General features: G+C 37.7%; 1 long non-coding RNA gene across 1 annotated transcript; it reads right to left on the bottom strand.

Moving 5' to 3' along the window:
• Positions 1,785–23,026, bottom strand: LOC110393960. The gene is made up of 3 exons (XR_002435291.1): positions 22,598–23,026; positions 2,749–2,856; positions 1,785–2,513 (listed from the first exon to the last, which is right to left on the bottom strand). It is a non-coding gene; the product is annotated as an uncharacterized LOC110393960 (long non-coding RNA).

Here is a 24,579-nt window from a genome sequence, read left to right as displayed (position 1 = left end):
TAATTTAGGCTATTTAGAACAACACTTGAGATCACAGCATCGAACAAAGAATCCACAGTTCTGACTACAATGTAAGCTCTGTGGATGTGGATATGGACAAGTTACAGAAAAAAGTGCAGCACGTTTGGTGACTTCATTTTTTTTTATATTCTCTCCATGTAAACCATTATACTTCCATAGCACTGGTAATTGCTTCACAAGTAAAGGTCACAGCAGGGTTGACGTGAAAGGCTGGGAGGGCGATGTACAGTTTAAGACAAATACTATATGTTCAAAGCCCAGGCTGCTGTAGAACGAGACCTCAGAAAATTGCTGATGCAATGGATTTTTAAGCAGTTCCACAAGCACTCTTATTCATCTAAAAGAAGCCTCTAGTGATCTGTAGCTGCTAATACAAGCATTCAGCTAAGAAGTTAAAATTTACTTTAATATTTGTCCAGTTTTTCTTCCAAAGCTTTTCGAATTATATCTACTCAATATACACAAACCTGTTAAAGAAGTTTGAGGTTTTTTCTTTGCTTAATAATGAAAGAGTAGGAAAACAGGGACAATTTTTGAGCTATTTCAGAAAAAATTATCATTCACAAGCACAAGAAAAAAGGAGAATCACATGTATGTTATAGGCACTATAAACTAGACAACCCTATGTACATGCTCCGCTCCAATAAATATATAATCCTAGGCTACCATTGAAGTTTTAAGCAAGACAGTAGAGTGACTTTTCAGAAGAAAGTACATTAAAAAAATAGAAAAGATTAAGAACAAATGACAAATGAAGATGTAATAGCACATCAGAAGTACTGAGATTTATGTAACAAAACTTTTTTTAGTCAGACAAGAGAAGAATTTCAAAAGGGTCTAACATTCCTTGAAAAAACCTGTGTGGAGAATTGATCATTGCTTGGACAATGAGTATGTAACAGAAACACAAAGAAACTGAGCATCACAAAATATTTTCAAGACTGAAACCTATTAAATTGCTTAATTTTCACAGGAAGTGAGAGAAACCCCACTGCTTGAACCAACTGAAGTATAAAATTTCTAGCTTGCAGTAAGTATCTGGAACAATACAGCACCTATAACATACTGGACAAGATGACCTCAGAGGTCTCCACATCTCTAATTTCTTTGACTCAATGAATAAACATGAACCTAATCAGAACAGGTACAGTGTTTATCTAAGCAATAATGTTTAGCTAACTGGAATACACAAGGGAATCAACTGCTTTCATGCTGCTGATTAAACAAGATCAGAATACTTTAAAATAGGCTTTGGAGTTTTAATTTGCAGGCCTTGATATGCATTTACATTGTAATAACCTGTTTATAACCTCGGGCCTCTGAAACAAATCTTTTGATGAAACTTTTAATTATTATTTTAAAATAAATTAGTTCATAAAATATGAGAACTGAAAGTCTTAGTCAAACTGTGTAAGATTTGCATGCTTCTATTTTTTTTAAGCCTTTTAAGACATTAGCTTAAAGTAATTTCAGAGATAAAGTGTTATCAGTGATTGAGGTTTAAATCCTCAGAACATTTTGAACTATGCAATACTGCTGTATATTTTAAAAGCTTGTATTTGATTTATTCCTTCAGATAAATTCAGTTTAGCTGTGAATTTAGAGCTAGGTTATCATTTACATCACTACATTTTTAGACATTTTTTTGTTGATGAATTACTGCAGTATATTTTTTTCTTCTACCATTCAATAACTCATTCTTTAAAAGTGAATCAAGATATTTCAATACATTTATAAGTTACTATTGTTACTTCCTATATTTAGGATTTTACGAAGGCAGTTGTCTTTCCTTAAATACCTGTGCCATGATGAGCTAGCATACAGGAATGCTTTTATAGAAAAGCAAACAGGTCACAGATCCAGTCAGTCTGAGTGCACTCCATATAAATGAATGTTTACCAGTTGTGTAGGGTACCAACTTCTATTTTAAAACTCTAGAGATAAGCCTCTTTCACCTTTTTTTTTGTTTTTGCTTGCTTTACAGTCAAGAAAAGTAACACTAGGTCTAGAGAGAGAAGCATTTACTTTTCCTTTTAGAAAGAAGAGTAAAAACACAAACTGATAATGGCAAATGAATGAGAAAGAACTCTATTGGACTTCTTAATCCATGCATGAACTTACATAGAAAGCAGGACCAGAGGAACAGCCAGCCTTACCAGAGGTCTCATGGCTTGTCAGTTGAGTACATTGCAGACAGTCATTACCATGAAGTCTTGTGCACTCTATAATTCTAGAATATTACTGAGGCATCCTCTAGGCTATAACTGCATTTGATATCCAAGTACACTGACATTATTTTCAATTTTCAAGTATATTGCAGCCCTCAAGGCACCCAATCACAAATTCCATCCACGTAAGACAAAGTTTCTTCCACTTGAGACAGGTCTGAATGGAATCATTCAGGTGGCAGAACAGCATTGAGAGCATGAGTGGCATCAACTCTGAGCAGGAAGAGATATTCAGATATGTTCTTCAGTAACATCTGACAATCACTGCAAAAGGCATTTAGTTTGAGATCAGAATATCCTCTCCTACAGATTTTACTTTTTTTTTTTAATCAACAAATGCATGAACTTTCATCTCATTCTTATCCTTTGGTCAGGTAGCTCTTTAGATATACTCTTGATTTTTTCTTTTAATTCACTAAGTGAAACTTAAATCAATCTACTTCTTTTCTACTTTACTATTAACTTTTTCAAATTATTACTTCTCCCTTTCTTCCCTTACCTCTGCGTTTCTATCTTCTCCTCTGCCATCCAGATCTTCATTTTCCTTCATTGTCTTATTTTTCTCCATTTCTCCTTTTTTTCCGCAAATAGAAGGCCATCCATAACACTTGAGCAGAATTTATATATAAAATTAACCATATTTGTTACAAAAAAGAAGCTTATGCTGAAGATAGAAATTAAAGGAAAACTGCAGCAAGAAGTGCAGCACAATTTTACATTCTGAAAAATCCACATCAAGAGGACTAGATATCCTACAAAACAAATCACCACATACCACAGTAAAGGGTTTAAGAACAAACTTGAAAATAGCCAACTCTGAGTCAAATAGGCTAAGGCAGCAATCCCATCACTTCTATGTTTTCTGTCACAAAGAAGGTACAAAGAAAAAATCTTTACAAATATAAACAAAAAGACATTCTGCAAAAAATCCTTTAACTGAAAATGACTCAAAATTAATAATATTTTCCTTACTCTATTTTGTAGACATGGACTTTAGCTGTAAGGTTAGGAGGCTGACATGAGTATATAATAATCTTGGCAGAAGAATCAGGAGACTTTAAGGTCTCAGCCCTATTCTTAAGTTTTCATTTCTAAGCCACAATCAAAATATTGAAATGCTATTACCATAAATATATAGTAGAAGAAAAACTCTTCCATGTTCCTTCTGGTATGGATTTTATAATGTTCCCAGGTGCTTTGTCAATAAAGCATCCCATCACTTAACAGAAGGAGCAATTTGGAGATCTGAGGATGGTTAATGAAACTTACGAGTCTAAGGACTGCAAGATATCATTTATTATTTGACCATTTTTGAAAATCCATACATTTGGACAAAACAGGAAGAGTTTTTAGAATTGGGCTGACACAGAAGCAAGAATTTCTGATATCCTAAATTCATCTCTTAACTAGACATAAAAAGTCAACGTTCATTATAAAGTGACTTTGGAATTGTGTTCTTGACTAAGAAAATAAGAAGCACAAGAAGGAAGAAGAAAGCATAAAACACAATAGTCAAAACTAATCAAAACTATATGTAATTCATATATACTGTTTTTTAGTGCATTGTGCTAAAGAATTCCACAGAACAAATGTAATAAAAATAAGGGGTTACTCATACAGAAGAATTTTCCCAGTAATGCCAGAAATGCAAAATCTTTCCCTACCTCCGAGGTAACTACAAAGTGCAGTTACGGTTTTGTATAGAATGCTGCTATGCAAGTTATAATTCTCTGTGGAACTAGACTGTTGATACGATCATATTTATTTTTAAGGCACAGTTAAGTCTTATCAGCATGACATCACACTACTGATTAGTGGTCATAAGACTATAGTTAAAAAACAGCAAAAAAAATACTAGGAGTTGAGATTTAGTTTTCCTTGAAGTGTAACACAAACCCTAGAATGTTACTGTAAAGAGCAACAATGTTTTTAAAGGTTTGAGTCAGGCAAATGTGGAATGCACAGACATTAAAAACCTTTATTTTCCACTGTTCACAGTATTTTATCACTGCTGAGGGTCTGAGCATGACAGTCTGTTCTTACTGCTGTTATACGGTCCATCAGTTTGTGATAGCTGTCTCTCCTATTTCGCCCCCCCCCCCCACTCAGAGCATTTGACTTCGAAAGCTTTTATTGACAGATTGTTTTTTTAACAGCAGTGGCATACTGGAATGTATGAAACCAAAGCTTAAGTCTGCATTTGGAGTCAACTTAAAATTTGAACAACTGTGATGGGTTAGGGCAGCTGTGTAAATCTAAGTCTTCTGCTGACAAATAGCCATACCATCAGTTGCAGAATTCACAGAATGCTTTACCAAGTGAGGTCTCAAAGTACAAAAATAAAACCCACATCTGACCATGAAGCAGATCGCTATGTTTAAGGTACTTATCCTGAGTTTCTTTTATATGCAATGGAAATTAATATGACCTACTGAAATTACTTATGACCTGGAAACATCATAGAACAGGTGTCTAAAATAAGATGGTAACATAAGACAAACTGTCCTATAATTGTCTCTTTGTGCCCATTAGCTAAAAAATGAGTACAACAATGATTAACAGTTATAGATACTTCCAAATGAGTCAAAAACCATAACATTTTATAGTATTTTACATCTTAAGAAACACTGCCAATAACCCAGCTGAAGTGCCTCTACAGCAGTGCATGCAGCATGGGAAATAAGCAAGACATGGAAGCCATTGTGCAATTATGCAATTAGAAAATGATCACCTAATTGCCACCACAGAAGTGTGGTGTGATGAATGGCACAACAGTAGGTGATGATGCATACAAAATATTCAGAAGAGATAAGCAGGGAAATAGGAGCAGAGGAGTTGCTCTTTAAGTTAAGAAATAGAAAGATTGTGTAGAGCTGCCTCTGAGAATCAGCCATGATCAGATCAAGAGCTTAGGGGTAAAAAAAAAAAAAATCAGGGACCAGACCAACACTAGACTGGTTGTCAGGGGTCTACTACAGACCCCCCCAATCAAAATGGAGGCTGGTGGTAAGTGAAGTCCCCTAGGGGTCAGTCTGGAGACCAGTACTCTTCAAACTATCAATGACATAGATGACAGGAAGAAGTGCACTCTCACTCAGATAGCAACTACTGCCTCCAACCTCACAAAAAGAGCTAATTGCACAATTAAATCTCAACCTTCCAGGGGCATCAGATCCTAAAATCTTATTCCTGCATTGGTGTTTCAAAACCATTTTCTTGATATGTGAAATTTTCCCCAAAATAAACTTTTTTTGAACAGTATATATCAACAGCAGCCTCACCCAAACACATTTTTTTTCCAGAAATTACCAATTTTTTTTAGATACAACATGGTATTATTCTTATGCTCATTTTCATCTCCAGATTTGTCCTCAGTACTTCAAGAATAAGAATACAATACAGCTTCTGTTCTATACTCACCTGTGATATGGAGAAACCTCACTTTCTTCCACTTTCTTAAGTTAGTAACAGATTTACAAAGCTTAATTTTTTGTAGTCATGCATTGCTGAATATGAAATGTATTCTGGGTTTGTAATACTGGAAGTGCCCCCCACAATATTAGAATAACTAACATTCTATAGAAATTCTGTCTTTCATGTCTTGAGAAAAGAGATAGTTTGAAGGAAAAGGAGACTTGACGAAGTCTAAGGTTAATTTAAACAGTGGTAGGTGTATGAGATGTCTGAGGAATTTGTAATGTTAAATTTCTGGCAGGAATTGATTAATAGAGGAGCGAGTGGTGAAAGGAGTATGATTAATAGCTTCACATGACTAATTCATTAGATTGCATATGATGCTGTTACATATTGCCTTGCAGAATCCCTTGGAATAGAGGCACATTTTTTATTCTGAAGAAAATGCTGTGCCATGCAGTTTTCTGCTGCAATTCCTATGCATACCAGCTGTGACAAGTATAGTCTGGTATTTGGGAACTTTTACTTTGCCTCAGCCCCCTATAGAGAGGATGCTCAAGATACAGCTACTTCCCAGTACAGCTTACTCTACTGGAGCTTCCAATGAGAGCATTACTGTGGCTACATGCTAACATCTTTCACTGAGTAATTGATACTGAGGGGAAAAAGAGGAGCCGACACTGAACAAAAATCACTAGATTCCATTTTAATCCAAATCTAAACACACAGATCTTCTCAGAGAATGTTTAACTGTAGCCAAAATAAGGAGGAGGGAGCTGGCATCCCGGAATATATGGCACACTGACTTACTGGGCAACTTCATGTGCTTGACCATTTACAGTTGTGAAGCAGAACTCTGTTTTTCTTTAAGGCTTTAGAAGCCAAGTAGGAGTCTAACCAAAAGACTTGCTTTTATTATTGCAACATCACGTATACTTAGGGATTCCTTGCCCCCCTCGCCCCCAATGAAATGAAAACCCCAGAAAGCCTAGTCTCATTCTGAAGAATTTACTACAGAAACATCCATCATTAGTACTGCTTTTACTTAACAGAAAAGATGATAATGAAAATAATGCTTTTGTAGACATGTTTTCACTTCTGGAAAAAATGAACATTTGTGTTTTTACAAATATATCTCTAGTTTCATTCACAGATAGAAAACATTCAAACTGTGTTCAGGAATCTGGAGGAAAAAATGGTTCAAATTAATTGGCAATACACTAATAGAACAACAATTAGAAGTTATTTAACATTCCTTGACTAGATGCTCAAGCAATCACTATATTATGACTGAATAATATTTTGCTCATTTAAAAAGAAAATCAATATGACACTCATGGAGAAAAAGCACTCTGAAGTCTCAGAACACATGTAAAGAGGGAGTCCACTGAATATGAATCAAGTTATAAAGCAGAAAAAAGTCATTAAGGGAAGTAAGACTCTAGAATGAAGCCCTTATCAAAGCTGAAGTTAAATACGAAAGGGGCTTAGTGCCTTGTATTTCCTCAGTAAGACAGAAATGAAAATAAAAGCATATATTAAGTGCATTTCTAGGTGAAAAAAGATAGTTGTGGTATTCCACTGAATAAATAGAAAATGGAATATGTCTTACAAGTCACAAAGAGGTAATGTTACAGCACCACAGTACCAGAGATGCAACAGCAAATCAGATGTAGGGAAGCTGCTCCACAATAGCAGGCATCCAAAACACCTGGTTCCAGAAGGAGGCTGGGGCACGAACATAAAGGTTCAAGAACACTTTGTACACTAGCTAAGATTCAAACCCAATGGAAGAAAGCTTAAGTTCCATCTATATATTAAAGAGTAAATGAGAAAAATCATAGAATCCTCAGAGTCAGAAAGGATCTTTAAAGACCATCTAAGGATCTATCATGTATAAGGGCATGTAGCAACAGGACAAGGAGAAGTGGTTTTGAACTGGAAGAAGGTAGATTTAGACTAGATATCAGGAAGAAATTATTTTCTGTGAGGGTGGTGAGACACTGGTACAGGTTGCCCAGTGAGGTTGTGGATGTCCCCTCCCTGGAAGCATTCAAGTCCAGGCTGGATGAGCACCCTGGTCCAGAAGGAGGTGTCCCTGCCTATAGCAAGGAGGTTAGAACTAGGTGGATAAGGGTCCCTTCCAAGACAATCCATTCTAGGAGTCTGTGATCTAGTCCAATACCCCTGCAATGAACAGGGACATTCACAGCTAGATCAGGTTGCTCAGAGCCCCCTCCAGCCTGGCCTTCGATATCTCCATGGACAGGGCCTCCACCACACCTCTGGGCATACTGTTCCAGTGACTCATATATATATATATAAATTAAGTCTCCCCTCTTTCAGTTTGAAACCATTTCCCCTTGTCCTATCACCACAGACTCTGCTCCCCTTCAGATACTGAAAGGCTGCTGTCAGGTCACCTCACAGCCTTCTGTTCTCCAGGATGAACAATCCCAGCTCTCTCAGCATATCCTTGTAGGGGAGGTGTTCATCCCTTGGTTCATTTTTGTGACCCTCCTCTGGATGGGCTCCAACAGGTCTATGTCTCTCCTGTACTGAGGACTCCACATCTGGACGCAGTGCTCCAGGTGAGGCCTCACCAGCACAGAGTAGAGGGGCAGGATCACCTTCCTTGACCTGCTGGCCCTCACATCCCAGTATCTGGTAGGCTTTCTGGGCTGTGAGGGACTATTGATGTCTCATATCCAGCTTACCATCCACAAGTACCCCAAAGTCCTTTGTGGGAGGGCTGTGCTTAATCCTTTCATCCCTTAGTTTGTACTGGCAGTGAGGGTCACCTCAACCCAGGTGCAAGATCTTGTACTTGGATTTGCTGAACCTCATGAGGTCTGTACAGCAACAGTTTGTCAGTCTGTTATTGATCCTGTGTAAAATATTAAATATTTGATTCAAGGTTGTAATAAAGATCTTATGGTAGTGCCAAAGAATTAAAGGATTAAAGTATAGTTAATGATAGTCCAGAGGAGATAAAAGCAACATCACTTCTGATAAAAATATATCAACCTATTTCCTTAGTAGGAAGTATCAAGTTATTTACTTAGCACTCTGCTTAGTAACTGACTTCAAATTGCACAGTATTTGAGTTAAAAGGACTCAGAAAAAGTGATACATAGTAAGTAGGTTAAATAGCTGATTAATAATCAGAGACAGTGAATTTCTAGCACAATTTCTGAGAGTTCTAACCCCACTATTGCTTACCATTTTTTCAGAGACTTGAAAAGAAATACAAATTAATCACTAATAACATGAATAAGTTCATCATCACTAATGCAAAGTGATCTGGACTGCTTGATAAAATGAGCACAAGCTACCAGAATGAGTGCCACAACAACTGACACCAAGGTCATGCAAATACTATGGATGTCAGAAGACTCCATAGAGAAGAGTCTGAAAAGGTTTTGGGAAACTATCAGTAGTAAGTAGTATTAAAGCGTAGCATTTAAGAGGTGTCATGAAATGTGACACCTCTTATGAACATTTCTTTGACATCTACCATTAAGATAAATAAGAAATTGGACTTGCTGCTTTGAACTAGCCCAAGTGAATTAGCTTTCACTTTCAGTGCACTGGCTGCCTTGCACTCTGTTTCTGACGCCATATGAAAGAGTTGAATGACCATAACTACAAGATGACCAATTCCACCTTGATGTCACCGTAAGCATTCAAGAAAAGGAACTGTAAGGACAGCAAAGTCATGGTGGCCATTCAGTGACATTCCAAATGATGTACCCAATCATATCAATTTGTAATACAAAATACAAGAAATTGAGCTCATACAAAAGGTTTAAGTCTGAAGCATTCTACCAAGGCTCATGTTAGGACTTTCTGGGCACAAAGATTAGATTGCAGTTCCAGACTGAACTCCATAGGTGGACCTCCATGACTTGAGCTCCATATTTTCCTTAGTTTTTCCACACTTGACAGTTGTACAGTATAATGACGATTTCTCATATTGGCAGTAAAAAAAAACATTCCACAAACATTTAGTATGAAGCACAGATAGAAACAATTCTAACAAGAGCTGGAATACATAGAAATATTGCTCTCATGATAGAGACTTTCATGAGGTGACAAAAATTATATTTTTGGAAATTTGCTTAGAATTAAGTTGATTAGATTTAAAAGACACAGGCATATGCTTATGTAAGATTCAACTTCCCAAATGACTCACAGCAGTCAAATGCTGTCCAGGAGATGCAATTTATGTTTTGAGTCAAATCATTTACCATATACTCATCTTCACAGACCTATTTATATCAAGTCAGCGTAGTGTCGTTGTAATTACCGCTTAAAACTCTAATACAAAGTGCCCTCTCCTGTAACTCATTTCCAATGTAGTTTCAAAATATTAGCTAATCTCTATAATCTATTTCCATTACTGTTTGTACAACTTCATTGAAAGACCATTAGTATTACATCCATATAAAAATAAATGAATTGCATGTTAAGAGCCCATATTGCAGAAATATATATATTCCTCAAGGCCCACAGATAAGTGATTTCATGCTTCCTGCTATGTTGGAAGTCAGACGTCTTTACCATGTTCAAATCAGATTGAAGTCTAATTCCTTTGTTACCATTGCCTATGTTCTGTACACCATCTGCGCATCTACCTCTGGTTACTCATTTTAGAATACATTTATCTTGTAAGCAGGCTACCATATATGGTCAAGGAGCCAGAATGCTAACCAGCAGCAGACACATGTTCTGACCAAACTGAGAAGTCCAGCTCAACACAAAACCCTTTCCCATCATCAGAACTTATCATGGAGAACCTAACTGTAGCAAATGACATGAAATATTTATATCATTCAGTTTTTTGTCCCCTCTTCCAATCCAGCAGGGAATACTTTGTAGTTACAGTAACTTGTGGTTCAGACTACAAAGGAAATGTCTGTGAGTTCAATGGGCATGGTGGTGGTGGGTTGACAGCTAGACTACATCTTAGAGGTCTTTTCCAACCTTAATGATTCTATGGTCGCTGTTCTAGATCTGTTCTAATAAAGAACAGCGACCATGGAATCATTAAGGTTCAGATAATAAATCTGAATCTTTTTAACCCCAGAGGCAAGAAGTTTCTCCTCATAAACTCTCCTTTAGTCATCTATGTTTACTAATTTTACTTTTTAGAATATCTTCCATTAGATACCATGATCAATACTTGTAGTCAAATTTCTACTGAAAACTTTTTTAAAAAGAGCGTTACACAAGTCACTTCCTGGCCTCTCAAACCACTGTACACTGGAAATATTTGAACTATCATTGCAGTTCAACGTGGCACATGGCTCAGCACCACACAGTTGTTTGCTCACTCCCCCCATCCCACTGGGAAGGGGGAGAGAATTGGAGGAAAAAAAAGTAGGACCAATGGGTTGAGATAAAACTATTTACTAAGATAGACAAAAGGAAAGGATAATAGATATGACTGCTTATATATGAACGTATGTAACAAGTGATGCCCAGCTAACCGCCAAGCAGCAGAAAAGAGATAAACTCCCATCCCCTTCAAACTCCTTCCACTTGATGTCATATGGCATGGAATTGCCCTTTGGACAGTTTTAAGTCAGTTGTCCTAATTCAGTTCCCTTCCAGCTCCTCAGGCCCTTTGGTGTGAATGGCCTTGGCTCTATACAACAGCAACTATAAACATCAGTGTGTTATCAACATTGTTTTTCTCCTAGAACCAAAATACAGCCTCATACCAGACACCCTAAAGAAAACAATTCCAATCCCAGCTACAGCTAAGACAACTGTGAATTTTGGAAAGCTTTATAACTCTTTGATGGATGTAATATCCTTTACCACACTAACTTCTGGTTTATTTTCTCTATTTGTTCCATAATCCCCACCACAAACTCTTTATCAGGTTCCATGACAGATTAAAATAAAAAGTTCTTTAGTATTCTCCAAGCTATCCTCCAAGCAATGTAGTCTCTTCCCTTCCCTCCCCACAATGGTCTTATCCTCTTCAATGAAGACATAAAAAGGGCACAGCCTTACAAACTTGCAGCTCTCTTTCTGATGGTTTGGAAAATATTTATAACCATACCTCATACTTTATGAAAATTATTACTTTAACTCTGGGTTTTGTCTAAATATTTTGCATGCAACATAGTAGATTTTCTGACCCATCCTGTTTTCCCTTTGATTGGCATCAAAATACAACAAATTTAGAGACAGATTACACATCCAGTCCTAGTTCTTTGAGTAACTGTCTTAAACTGCTTTTTATTTCTTAGTGTGTATTGGCGCTTACTTTCCTAATACTATTCTTAGACCTAATTTAGACTTTCTTTGAAAAAAATCTCAATATCTGAATACTGCATGTATTTGTCTCTGAAATACATGTTGTTTTGTCATTTAAAACAGCAGTTGTGAGCATTTTGTTTTAAGAGCATACTTAAACAATAGATACTAAATGTGATCAAAAGCAGTGAACAAATAAGGAATTTTGATGCGCAACGTATTTTAAAACAAGGCTGGTTACGTTATTTTATGAATGAGTGATCTCATGACTTGTAGGAAAAATGTGAATAAAGCTTTATGCCAAAAACTTATAAACTACTTCAGAGAGCAGGTTATAAGCTGCCTATACTGTACAATTCAGGAAGATGTTTTAAAATAAAATTTCTAGAAGAATACAGCTTCATCTAGACAGTATTTTTTTTTCCTCATGTGGCTAAATCTGAGCCAAATATCCCAACCACAGAGCAGTGTTATGTAGCTATAGTTTCCTTTACCTCAGTTTCTGTGCCTTAAGAAGAATTATGCAAAGATATTGGCTTAGTTGCAGCTAGCTGGAGTATTTCTTCATGCAGTAACAACTGAAGCTCCATAACAGACACTCCTGTAGGAGTTGCCAGCATCCTTTCATTTTATATTGTGTGGTGACAGTATCACATTTTATTGTATGCTCATGTACTGTGATACAAATACAAAAAACTGAAACCAAAAAAAATCAGTTCTGTCCATTCCAAAGATTGATCCAACAGCTCTTACCACAACATGTGAATGTACCAGAACCTGATTGCTAAAAGTTCTGTTCGTCTCCAGCTCTTAAAGAAGCTGTTGCATTTTGCCAGTGTTGAGTTAGCTATACAATCAGCCCCAGTCTCATCTTGCTAAAGAGGAATCTTTGCAGTAGCTTAACAGGAGCATGCCATATAAAATATGAGCTGTTTGTCACATCAGGCAATACCAGAATATCATCACCTCTATATCCACCATATTCCCAGTTAAGTCTACCTCTGTTTGACCAATAGTTGTGTACTAAAAAAGGAAAATGCACAGGAAAAAGGGCAAGAGAAGGGAAAAAACTGTGGGCTAACAGAGCATCTCAGAAGCCAAGCACTGATGTGAACTGAAATTTAGGTAATGTTCAGACCACTGAACATATGCCCCATGTTCCAGGACTGCACTGTATATATTAAGCTACAGAGAAAATACTTGAGTCTGTACAGTACATATATATTTCACTTGCAAACCTACCTGAAACATCTCAAGCTAAGAATCTGTATTGTAAGAGGACAAATTAAAACAGCTGTAAATACAACATCATACTCAATTTTGATAATATTCGGAGTGGCTAAAGTAGTATTTTAATCAGTCCTAAAGAACCCAAATTACTTTTTCAGTTAAAACAAGAGAAATCTAAAAAAAAAACAATATTAAACTGTCATAGCCAAGTCACAACAGAGACATCAGCACCCCTACACACACAATGTTTCATGCAGACATATGTCTGAAAGGCAAAGAATTCTCTTTTCTGCTCACCTCAGGTATTTGATGTCAGGCTTACAATCCAGCAGGGCTTTCTACAGCTCCAAGTGACCTACTAATCAAGAGAGTTATGGAGTAGGAACTTCAAGGTTTTTCTATTTTGTATATTTCTTTCAATATTTTTTTCCAGACAGGAACATTTCAGTTTATTGATCAGGATACTCTCAAGGGCACAGAGAATTATGAGATGTCTCACCAGATCAAAGAAATGGAAAAGAACTTTCCTCAACATAAATAAATTCATGCCTTAGAATTTCAATTGTTTTTAACTAGTCTGTTGTGTTCTTCTCCATCCATATGCCCATATAATAAGAAGAGAAGTATTGACATTATCTTTTTCCTTCATTTTGTAACATTTAAGTTTCCACAAAAACATGGCCAGAAGACTGAAACACACCATAAAGAGCTGAACAAGTCATCTAGAGGTTGGGTTCCCCATGTATGTGCAAACATATTTAGTGCATCTTAGACTCATTCCAAATCCATACTTTTACAAGAAAACTATAATTATATTTTGTTCCTGGAACTAGACAAAATAAATGCATAACAGAAAGCAGAGAATTTTTCTACAGGTAATAAAAGAACAAAAACCAGGAACTGAATCTCAATTCAAGTCACCAAAGAGGATCACTGATCAATCATTAGCAGTTTAAAATTAGCAAACCAACCATAATTACTACCAAACTGTTGTAGTTTCCCCCAGAGGCAGCACAGCACCACACATCCATTCACTCACTGCCCTCAAGTGGGATGAGGGAGAGAACTGGAAAAAAAACCAGAACTTGAGGAGTGAGATAAAGACTATTTACTAACACAGAAAAGAGATTAAAAAAAGCAGCAATGCATATACATCTGCAGCGCAGTTCATCTCCACCACCCTACACTCTGCAATCCCTGAACAGCAGCCAGCTCCCAGCCAGCTGCCCATAGCTTTATAACCTTCTGAATGCCACGTGGTACTCAATCACAGAATCATAGAATTAGCTAGCTTGGAAAAGACCTACAGGAACATCCAGTCCAACCATCCACCTACCACCAATAACCCCACTAAACCACGTCTCAACACTATATCTAAACATTTCTTGAATACCTCCAGGGACGGTGTCTCAACCACCTCCCTGGGCAGCCCACTCCAGCACCTGACCACTCTTTCAGAAAAGCAGTATTTCCTAATGTCCAGACTAAGTCTCCCCTGGTGCAATTTGAGGCCATTCCCCCTTGTCCTGTCACGAGGCTGACCCCCAGCTCACTACAACCTCCCTTCAGGTAGTTATAGAGAGCGATGAGGTCTTCCCTGAGCCTCCTCTTCTCCAGACTGAACAATCTCGGCTCCCTCATCCGCTCCTCATAAGGCCTGTGCTCCAGACCCCTCACCAGCCTCATCGCCCTCCTCTGAACACGCTCCAGGGCCTCAATGTCTTTCTTGCAGTGAGGGGCCCAAAACTGGACACAGTACTCGAGGTGCGGCCTCACCAGTGCTGAGTACAGGTCAGTGACACCCGGCCTCATTCAGGCACTGTCCTGGCCCCTCCCAGTGCAATCACAGCAGTGGCTCTGCCCCGAGGAGCAGCCCAGCCCACTCCTGGGTGTGCTCCCATCACTCAGCAAAAACAGAGGTGTGCTATTAATGCTATTTCAGCTATAACCAGGACACTAACTAGTGTTGGAGACAGATTTGTTATCCTTAAGAGGACTGCACCCACACAAGACGCATCTGGGTGCAAACCAGGTATCATTTTCTCCCCTTGTTTCATGTTACTTTAGTGTCTAGCAAAATCCTTCTCACAGTAGGTGGCCTGACTCAAGTCCAGGGATCCAGATGCATTACTAGCACTTAATGAGAATTATTTATAGGGTTTCAAGAAGAGTGAGAGATCAATTGATTCTCCACAAGACAGCTTCATCAAGTCATTAGGTTCTGTGGTTCTAACTAGGACCTCACTAATTAGCACAGGCTCCAATGAATCTATTACTTCAGTCAGTCTTTTATCACCATTAACACACTCTTTGAAAAGTCTGGATAGTTAAGGCATTTGAGCTTAGACTTCTCTGGGAAGTAAGTAATTGATAAAACGTCAAGCTAATTCTTATGTTTTCAAGGATGCATCTATGGTTACATTCCATATACCTGTGATCAATCCATTTTAAATTAAAAAATATTTGTCCAATAATACTTGCAGTAATCTAAGTAGAACTGTCATATTGTTGTATTTGCAATAATTCTCATTACAAAGACATAACAGGATTTTAAACATTTCACATATGAAAAACATATGATTCTTCCAAGACATTTATAACAGCACCCTGTTCTTTAGCCAGCAGGTTACAACAGTGTATTTGTTGTCAGCCTGCAGCATGATACTGCCAGTTCCAATCCAGGGCAGGATACTCTTGCCTGTGCTTTGGCAGAGGAAAGCAGCCGCTACACATGCTAAGCCTGTTGGGTCATTCAAAGCACTGTATTGTGCGGAGCAATACATGTCTAGTTCCCCTTTCTAGAAACTGGAGGAGAATGGAGGAGAAAGCTGTTGGCAACAAAAATAAACATTTGAAGCAGTCAGCATGCTCATCTTCCGAGAAGGTTTCCTGCTTATCTACTAGCACTAAATCTGAAGTAAAATGCACACAGTGAAGTAGGTTACCCATATTCTGATACCTGTAGAAGAGCCACCACATGCAAATTAGATCTTTTTAATTCTATACAAGGTGTTTCCTTGCTTTACAAGACAGTTTACATTTAAATTTTTTACCCTAGATAGTTCTCAGCATAAGTGGAAAGAGAATATCTGAGAACTACTGACTAATAATTAGGTATAATATTTCTATAACACTTCCCACTCTTTGTGCATCTGTCCCTGATGATACGCACTGGAATACCATTGTGAAAAAAATTCCTTTCTATGCTTTTTGCCATGGTATTCTATTTCCAAGCCAAACACACAATCACAGTAACAGTTGCCCAGGGGGGAGTCAGTTTATGGTGTTATACTCTTAGTAATACTCAGAAGTATTGTAAGGACTGCTCCGAAAGTAATACCTCCTATTGTATTATGTTTGCCCATGATGTCAGAGACAGATGGTGCTGGAATGGCAGTAGAGGTTGAGCCTTCCCACCCATATTCTATTACAATTTATTGCCATGCAACAAATGGCAGCAGAGGGACAAACTGACAGAATGCTTTGTAGTAGTGTTTTGCAGCTCATGATTTGCTCTATCAAATAGGGTTATTGTACTCTTTGTGTTTGTTACAGTTTCCATGGAAAAAAGAATTGCTTACAGAGTAAACTATGTAATTTGTTCAAGAATTTAGGGGTCTTAAACAGCTATGAAAAGAGCAATACATTCATTATTTTAGTAAAGAGACTGTAACATGCAGGTAGTTCATTTCTGCTTCTCCCATGGTATTCTATGCCTTGCATACACTGCTGTATTTAAAAGTAGACAAGCAGTTTTAGGTAAGTAGCAGCATGTTGATCTACTGCCTTTCACATGCTTTAGGCACAACCTGGGGCTACCATGTTAGAAACAGTAATTGAGAGGTTTGTCAATGCAATCAGGCTATTGGGAAACTTCCCTTTTGGGGAATGTTTTCAGGGATAAAACTTCAAAAGAAAAGCCTTGACACTTCATGAGGCAACTATAGGTTACATAGTAAAATATTTTTGCCTGTAAGCAATAAGTTTATTGAAAATAGTTCAACAGGAGAAAATATTAAGGTAGATGAATAAATTATTAGGGTTCAGGAAAAAAATCTTCTTCAGACAATGTTGTTCTGTAAATGCTTAGGGCAAGATTCCTCCCCTCACCCTGCCTCTAACTAGTTATTTCTGATAACTAGCTATGAAGCCAGAAGGTTTTCTAGCATGTATAGCCAGCTGTTTGCTATTGCTTTTGACACAAGTGATTAGCAACAGATTCTCTGTATTATTCCTAATCTATTTAATATAGTTTTACTTTCATCCTAGATTTCTCCTTCACTGTTTCTAGTACTTAAAATATATGCTAGATAAGAATGACTATCTGGTCTTCACCATTCCCTTAATTCCTTTAATGAAATGGAGGAAGAAAGGATCTCCAGACAAAGCTGAGAATCATAACGTAGTACAAATCAGTACACAACAGAAACTTGAGCCCCAAGACTGAAAGAGTACTAACAATAGGGAGTAAGGCTGTCTCATTCACCAGTGTAATGCTGTAACATGATGGAAAACACATCAATGAGTAGCAGCAAAGTCCTAGGTTGCAGCTTGTGGACTTGCTCAAATGCAGCAGCTGTGGACACAGAAACAAAGGAAAAATTCTGCTTACCCTTGGAAGGCCTCAGGTAGGCAGAGATCTCCAGCAAGACATCCTTGCCTCCACTGCCAACCCTTAAATAAGGTCTGGGAAGGGGTGGGTCCAGGCTCCACCCCTTCCCATCACTCAGGTGCACTCCATGCACCTGAGCTCCCCTGGGTTGGCCCTGCCTTCCTACCAGGTGTTCAATCACTGGTTCAAGCTGTGACTTAGCATTTCCACTATAACTATTGATACTGAAGTAGATTAAGACCTGTCACCCACAGACACCATTTGGAGCTGGAAGGTTTACATGTGTATGACACAAAAGTGTAGCCTAAACAGGACTCAAGATACCTGTTGGTGCTCTCAGAAGAGCAGAGAGTCATAAAAAAGTCATGAGAACTCCTGGTCTATGATTACAGAAGCAGCCATATATTCAGAAGTAGATAACTGTGGCCCTCAATTGCAGCAAGGCTGTAATAAGTTGATGCACACAATTATATTTTCATATAGTATTGGATGTACTCATCATAAGTCAAGTAGGAAATAACCTTTGAAAAAGTTTAAATGGGTACTATTATATACAGCAAATACGTACTTTTGTGTAGGACCATCCTTGAGACAAGTGTTTAAGTAAAGGAACTCAATCATAGTTTTGTTACTAAGCTTGCCATTCAAGACAGGAACAGCCTACAAATACATGGACTAAACATTCATCAGCATGACTAGAGCAGCTATAAGAAAGATTATCCCCATCCTTAACTGAACTATATACTAAAAATCACACCCACTGACTTGAAGACCCAGGCCCACCTGGAGACCCTCTCAATAAGCATGTGAAATTTTATAAGTATTGTGTAATATACTGTGTAATAATAATCAAATTAGGTAATCAGTTGTACAGTTAGAGTCTGTATTGGGGTAGCAATCAAGTGATAAGAATGTGTAGAAACAGCTTTGTGGAAAAACCCTGTGCACACTGTGAAAGAACACCTAGCACTGAAATTTGCACAATTTTGTAGTAAATCTGATCTTGTCTCTCTGTGTGATATTGGCTAATTACACTCTGAGTAATGAACCTGTCTCTCTCATCCCACTCAATGGGTTTCGAGGGAGGTGAGCTTTTTCATTTGCTCTGAGAGATTTCCCCAGTCAATGGGTTTATGAAGCAGTAGGGTCACTGTGTCTCAGCAACTTTAACAATCCAGGAAAAGTAACAAGACTAAACAATCAATTTTTTGATATACTCCTCTCAGTAATCTACAATGAGAGTTATGCAAAACCATAAGTTGGGCAAATCTGATAACGAAACAGAAAAAACAAGCAAATTTGGAAACAGCAAAAGACATGGAACAACAAGGCTTGGTGTATTTAATTGGTACTACAGTTCTCCACTTTAACAATCCTAAGTTAAAGTAGAGAAAGAGATAGATGAGAACAAAGAACAGTGAAAATGATAAAAAGATAGAGAGAGATATATAGTCACCACCCGGGAATCCAGCAATGGAGTCTTCAGTTTTTTGATCTGAGAGAAGGCGGTCAGTCTGGAGCCTCTCCAGACAGGAGCTTTTATAGCAACAGCAGCTCTGAGTTCTTAAGGGGTGGTGCCATTATTCACACATGCCCTACTTGGATCCAAGAACCTTCCCAGAAAAGGTAGCAGACATTCTTGGAGGTCTCAAATGATCGATCAAGCAGAGCACCCCCACCGGCTGCCTGACCTTTGTTTCACCTTGTTCTGTTGGAGACTCAGGAATATGTAAATTAGCCCCAGCCTTCAATAAGGCCTGTAAACCGCAGCCCCTTCCCCACCACAGAGTCTGCATTGTGTGTTTTGAGACAAGTCCCTACAGGTACAATATACATATCCTTCAGGTCCTCAACACCATCTTTTGGGCAACATATTCACAGCAATTTTTCCTTGTCTGAAGAGTACCTTACTTTCAAATAAAATATAGCCCCCTCAATAGCACAAAATTTGCAAACGAAAAATTTAATGTGTGAAATACCATTACAAAGAAATGCTAAGGGACAATTAAAGAAGGTTATTAACCAAGCCTTTTCAGTTTCACTGATCTGGGCACTTGATCGTTGGTCCTAAACTTTAAAGTCCGGAAATTAAAAGAGCTGAGATTCTGAAGTGCCATATAAACATGTGTGCATAGTAAAGAATACTTTCATGACCTGAAGATTTTCAAGAGGAGGCCCTCAGTGGTGGCAAGAATGCATCAGGCAATCTTTGGCACTCTGCTTTGCATGGTGACATCAAAGCTCTATATCAAATTGAATGTTAACTTTGAATCAGCATACAAGCAGATAACAAGTCCAGTTGTGCATCCTAATTGAATAGGATTTAAAACATTAAAAAACATATAAAAGACATTTCCTGTAATCTTGAAACCAAGCAGTTACACAGTTAATCAATCAGACTGCATCAATATAGAGCAACACTTCCTATGAGTTTCTACATCTGACAGCCAGCATTCATATCCTAAGCATGGTTCTAGTGACTACTTGCTTTTCAGATTTTTTTTCCACCTGTTTTTGAAGTGTGATAGGAGACAGACTTTACAAAAGTGTGTAAAGTTGTTCCTCCTGCAAAGTGAACTGCTCGAATTATTTATAGCTCTCTCCAGAACCATTACCTCCATGTTAGTAGGTTGTCAAAGAATTTGAAGGCATATGAGAGGCTAGCCACTTCCAGTTTCTGTTTTGACAAATTCAAGTTGCTTCAGATTTATTTAACTAAACTTTGGAACAGAAAGTTTACTTTTTATTTTAGAACGGTTTGCATAAACTAATGACTGCTCTGCTTTTAAGTTTCATTACTAGCATTTTTAATTTTTTCTTTAGACGAATTGGTTTTAGAAAAAGCTTATTAGGGATATTTATTTCATACTAACACTGGATGTGCTTAATCTAATCATTCTGTCACTACTTCCTACTTAAATGCAGTTCGCCTCGCTGATAATTACTCACTATGTCTTAGTAAAACTTAGCAACGTCAACTCTGTATAACAATGGCTGAAGTAAATATGCCTCCAGAACCAGTATAACTGTTCAAATAATTCATGTAATTCTGTTAGCTTCTCATTATCTCCTCACACGGCAGCTAGAAAACACTGTAAAGTTACCTTTTGTTCGCAAAAACAACCTGTAAACACCTCAAGATAAGAAACAAAGCCATGTCTCAAACACGCTGGAAAGCAACAGTTCTGTGGCTCTACTTTCCACAGATTATAATGCTGAAGGCCTTGCAGTTTAGGGCAGCTTCAGGACGGCTAACACAACCATTCAGACTGCTAAGTAGCTGTTAAAATGGAATTCAATCTCAAACTTAATGAATCTGCATCTCGACCACTGGAATTACTGGTGCCACCCACCATCTTCACTGACAACAGTCTTTATGTCACTTTTACATTTGCAACAGTTCTCCCACATTCCTCCTCTCTTGTTTTGTGCAACAGAAATCAATACAACATAATTTCTTGCATCTTTAGCAAATTATTCCTGCTGTCTCCCAACCGACATGTTACTTTCTGGGACATCTCTTGAAATACTGCTTTTGAAAGCAATGCCTCAGCAGCAACAACACCAAGAAAGGAACACCTACAAAATATTTCATTAAATCGTATTTTGCTAATTCCCAAGCCACAAGTGTAGGAATTGAATGTTGCTTCTGCATATAGAACTAACAAGATTCGTACTTTATTTCGTGGTCTCTTTATTGATACTAATAATTCTTTCTGGGGTTCTCTTTATTTCATTGAAAGGGGGGTCTCTGATTGTTTTCATCAACTATCCTTTAGATATTGATGCATGCTTAGTAAGTAGATGAAGTAATTAATAAGTACCAAGACCACAGCTTCTGTATTTTAGACTAAAAGCATATTGTAAGGTTATTCTGTTTGGCTAAGAGGCTCTCCGCAAAAGAATAGCAGGTTTATCAAATATCAAAGAAGCCAGGGCCTCCACACAAGGCCAAATTGTCTCACTCTAGGACTGGGGGAGGGATACAACAGGCAGGCCTCAGGATGCTTCCCTCTATCCTCCTTCCACACTTATCTTTATCCAAGAATCAACAGGTGTTCAGAAATAATGACCGGGTGCTGAGTAAGCAAGAGTTAGAAGTTAATTAATTAGCAATATACATGCTTAGCTAGCAACAATTTACGTTCAACCAGTATCTTTATGTTTAGTTGAGCGTCGGGAAGATTGTGAACCTGAAGTACTCAGCCAATGAGGAACCAGGGGAGGAAAAGATAAGCGTCGGGTAATAGGGCATAAAAGATGTAACACTGCTTTCTGCGGCGCGCCTGCTTGCAGGACGTCCGCCATTGCAATTGCGAATAAAATCTGCTTTTATCAGAGATACTGTCGTGATCAATTATTTGGATATTTCCAACACAAACCCATACAGCCTGTTTTACAAATGTTGATATGCCACGGATTACACTCAGTCATACCTAATAAGTTTAGGCCTCAGTACATATCCCAAAGGAATAACAAAAACCAATAATTACTTTTGCTACCATAAATACTAACTTCAAGACAGATCCTTGTTCTGCAGACTCCTACAGAAACATTGATAAAAAAGGAAAACTTGCTACCACTACTCTGAAGCATTTTCAGGTGCATTTTAACACAAGGGCCAGCAGACAGATCTTTCTTAAAGATATCTAAAACTAAATGAGATTTAGTCCGTCTTTCCAATAAACACTTTAGCTAGAAACATAAATCATAGTTTAAACAGACAATGAATCCGATCTATCCAAAATAAGCGATTTTACTGTTTCTACTCAAAGACCACACGATTTGTACCAACTTCACAGGCGCAGTCTCCGCACCTTACCTTAACTTGTAGCGAGCCCAACAGGTTTTGTCTTGTTTTGTTCGTTAGTCAACGATTAGTTAAGCGATCATCACCTAATGCCTTTCAGTTGAGCTAAGAGAAGACTGCACACAGTAAAAAGACTTGAGCGCATTATGTAGTCGCTGCATACCAAACAGCTGCCCTGAGGCAAGAAGCTGCGTCAGCAGGACAACTCCATGAAGGCCCTCTTTCTGGAGAGCCCTTGCAGCAGCGCTCGTTCCTGCAAAACTTAGAGAGGAGGAACACAGCTGAGGCATAGAACGTGACTAAAAACAGATCACTTATAGTTTTGCCATGAAAAAGAAGCAGGTGTCCTGAACTGCGCTTAAATAGAGCTCCTGACCAATGAGGAGAGGGTGTGGGTCTGTCCCACGTGAGGCTGGTCAGGGTAATTAAGAACAATTTATGCACTAGGGGCCTGGCTCTCTTAATTCTGCCTTGGGAAAGCTGCTCCGCAACTTTTACACTTCACCTGGGAACCTATGAAAAGAAAGCAAACTGTAGTTACAAAATATAAACAAAAAATTTTTTTAAGCATCTCTCAAGAGCAAGGAAGAAAGATGTCTCTCTTTTGTTGCTATCTTCATGTGTTTGCTGATGAGGATCTTTAGACAAGGAAGTGATGATTTAACATAATCTCCTGTCTGAAAAATACTAATGCTTTTGACTTCCAGGCTCAAAAGTATATTAGAAATAGTTTTGTTTTGTTTTGTTTTTTTTTTAAAAGCATACATATATTAATCTGAGCTGTATTATTCACTGTAATTAATATGTTGTTATTAATTCAAACTAGATGTTAGGAAAAAACTTCACTGCGAGAGTGGTTAAACACTGGAATAGACTTCCTAGAGAGGTGGTTGATTCCCAATGCTTGTCAGCGTTCAAGAGGCATTTGGACAATGCCCTTAGTACGATTTTAATTCCATTAGCCCTGAAGCGATCAGACAGTTGGACTTGATGTTTGTAGATCCATTCCAACTATGCTATTCCATTCTAACTAAAGCTGTATCTGTTAACTGGAGAAGTAATAACTTCATTTTATGTTTTGATTAAACTAACAATAAAATCTTAGTTTCATACATATTTACTACTTTCTTTTACTCTCAGTGCAATTTTGCATGTAATAATTAGTAATAGAATATTCTTTCTCAAAGTAGCTCTATTTAAATGAATTTGTTGTAGAGCTTAATTCATATAAAGCTAGCTGAAATAGAGGTTTCCTTTTCTAGCTTATTTTTTTCTAATTAAGTTTATACTTAATCACTTTAGTATATTTTTGTAACCAGCAATACATCTTTCAGTTACAGCACTAAATTTATTTCTACATTTTTTTTAATGGCAATTAAAGAGGTTAACTATAATTTATGTGATCTTGTCCTATGGCTATCACTAGGGATGATTAGAATATAAAGGTTCTAGGGCACATGTAGTAAGAGAAAGTAGCTAGTGATTTCCAAAGACATTAATGTTATTTTATGAATATAAAATATATTCGTTCAGAAAGACAAAAGAATCATTTACAACAATGTTACACCTGCATCTTTTAGGAAGATACAGTGATAAGCCTTGTAAAAGGGTGTGCTTTTGGTGCCTCTGACTCTATGGACAAAAAAAAAGTACATTCATTGATAATTCACTAATCAGATGAGTAGTCTGATCAGGTATCATATGGGAGTACATTTCCATACAAAGAATTCTCTCTATGCTATGCTGTTTCTCAATCCTTATGGCACATTAGCGGAAGCTTTTGTAAATATGGGATGAAATCTGCAATTCTATCAGGCCTTTAAACATAGCTGATGCTTGATCATCACATGCAGTCAATAGCACTCACACAAAAAGAAGTCCAGCTGTCTGCAGTTTAAGAAAATGTAGAGGCAGAGAGAGGACTGCAGAAATATTATTGAGCATGTATGTGCACTCAGAGCAGCTCTCGCTGATTCCCTGTATAGTCAGTTAAA

This window comes from Numida meleagris, chromosome 2 (assembly GCF_002078875.1).
Source record: "Numida meleagris isolate 19003 breed g44 Domestic line chromosome 2, NumMel1.0, whole genome shotgun sequence".
Classification (NCBI taxonomy): Eukaryota; Metazoa; Chordata; class Aves; order Galliformes; family Numididae; genus Numida; species Numida meleagris.
Note: the sequence above shows the minus strand (reverse complement) of the source record. Positions and strands in the feature narration are given on the sequence as shown.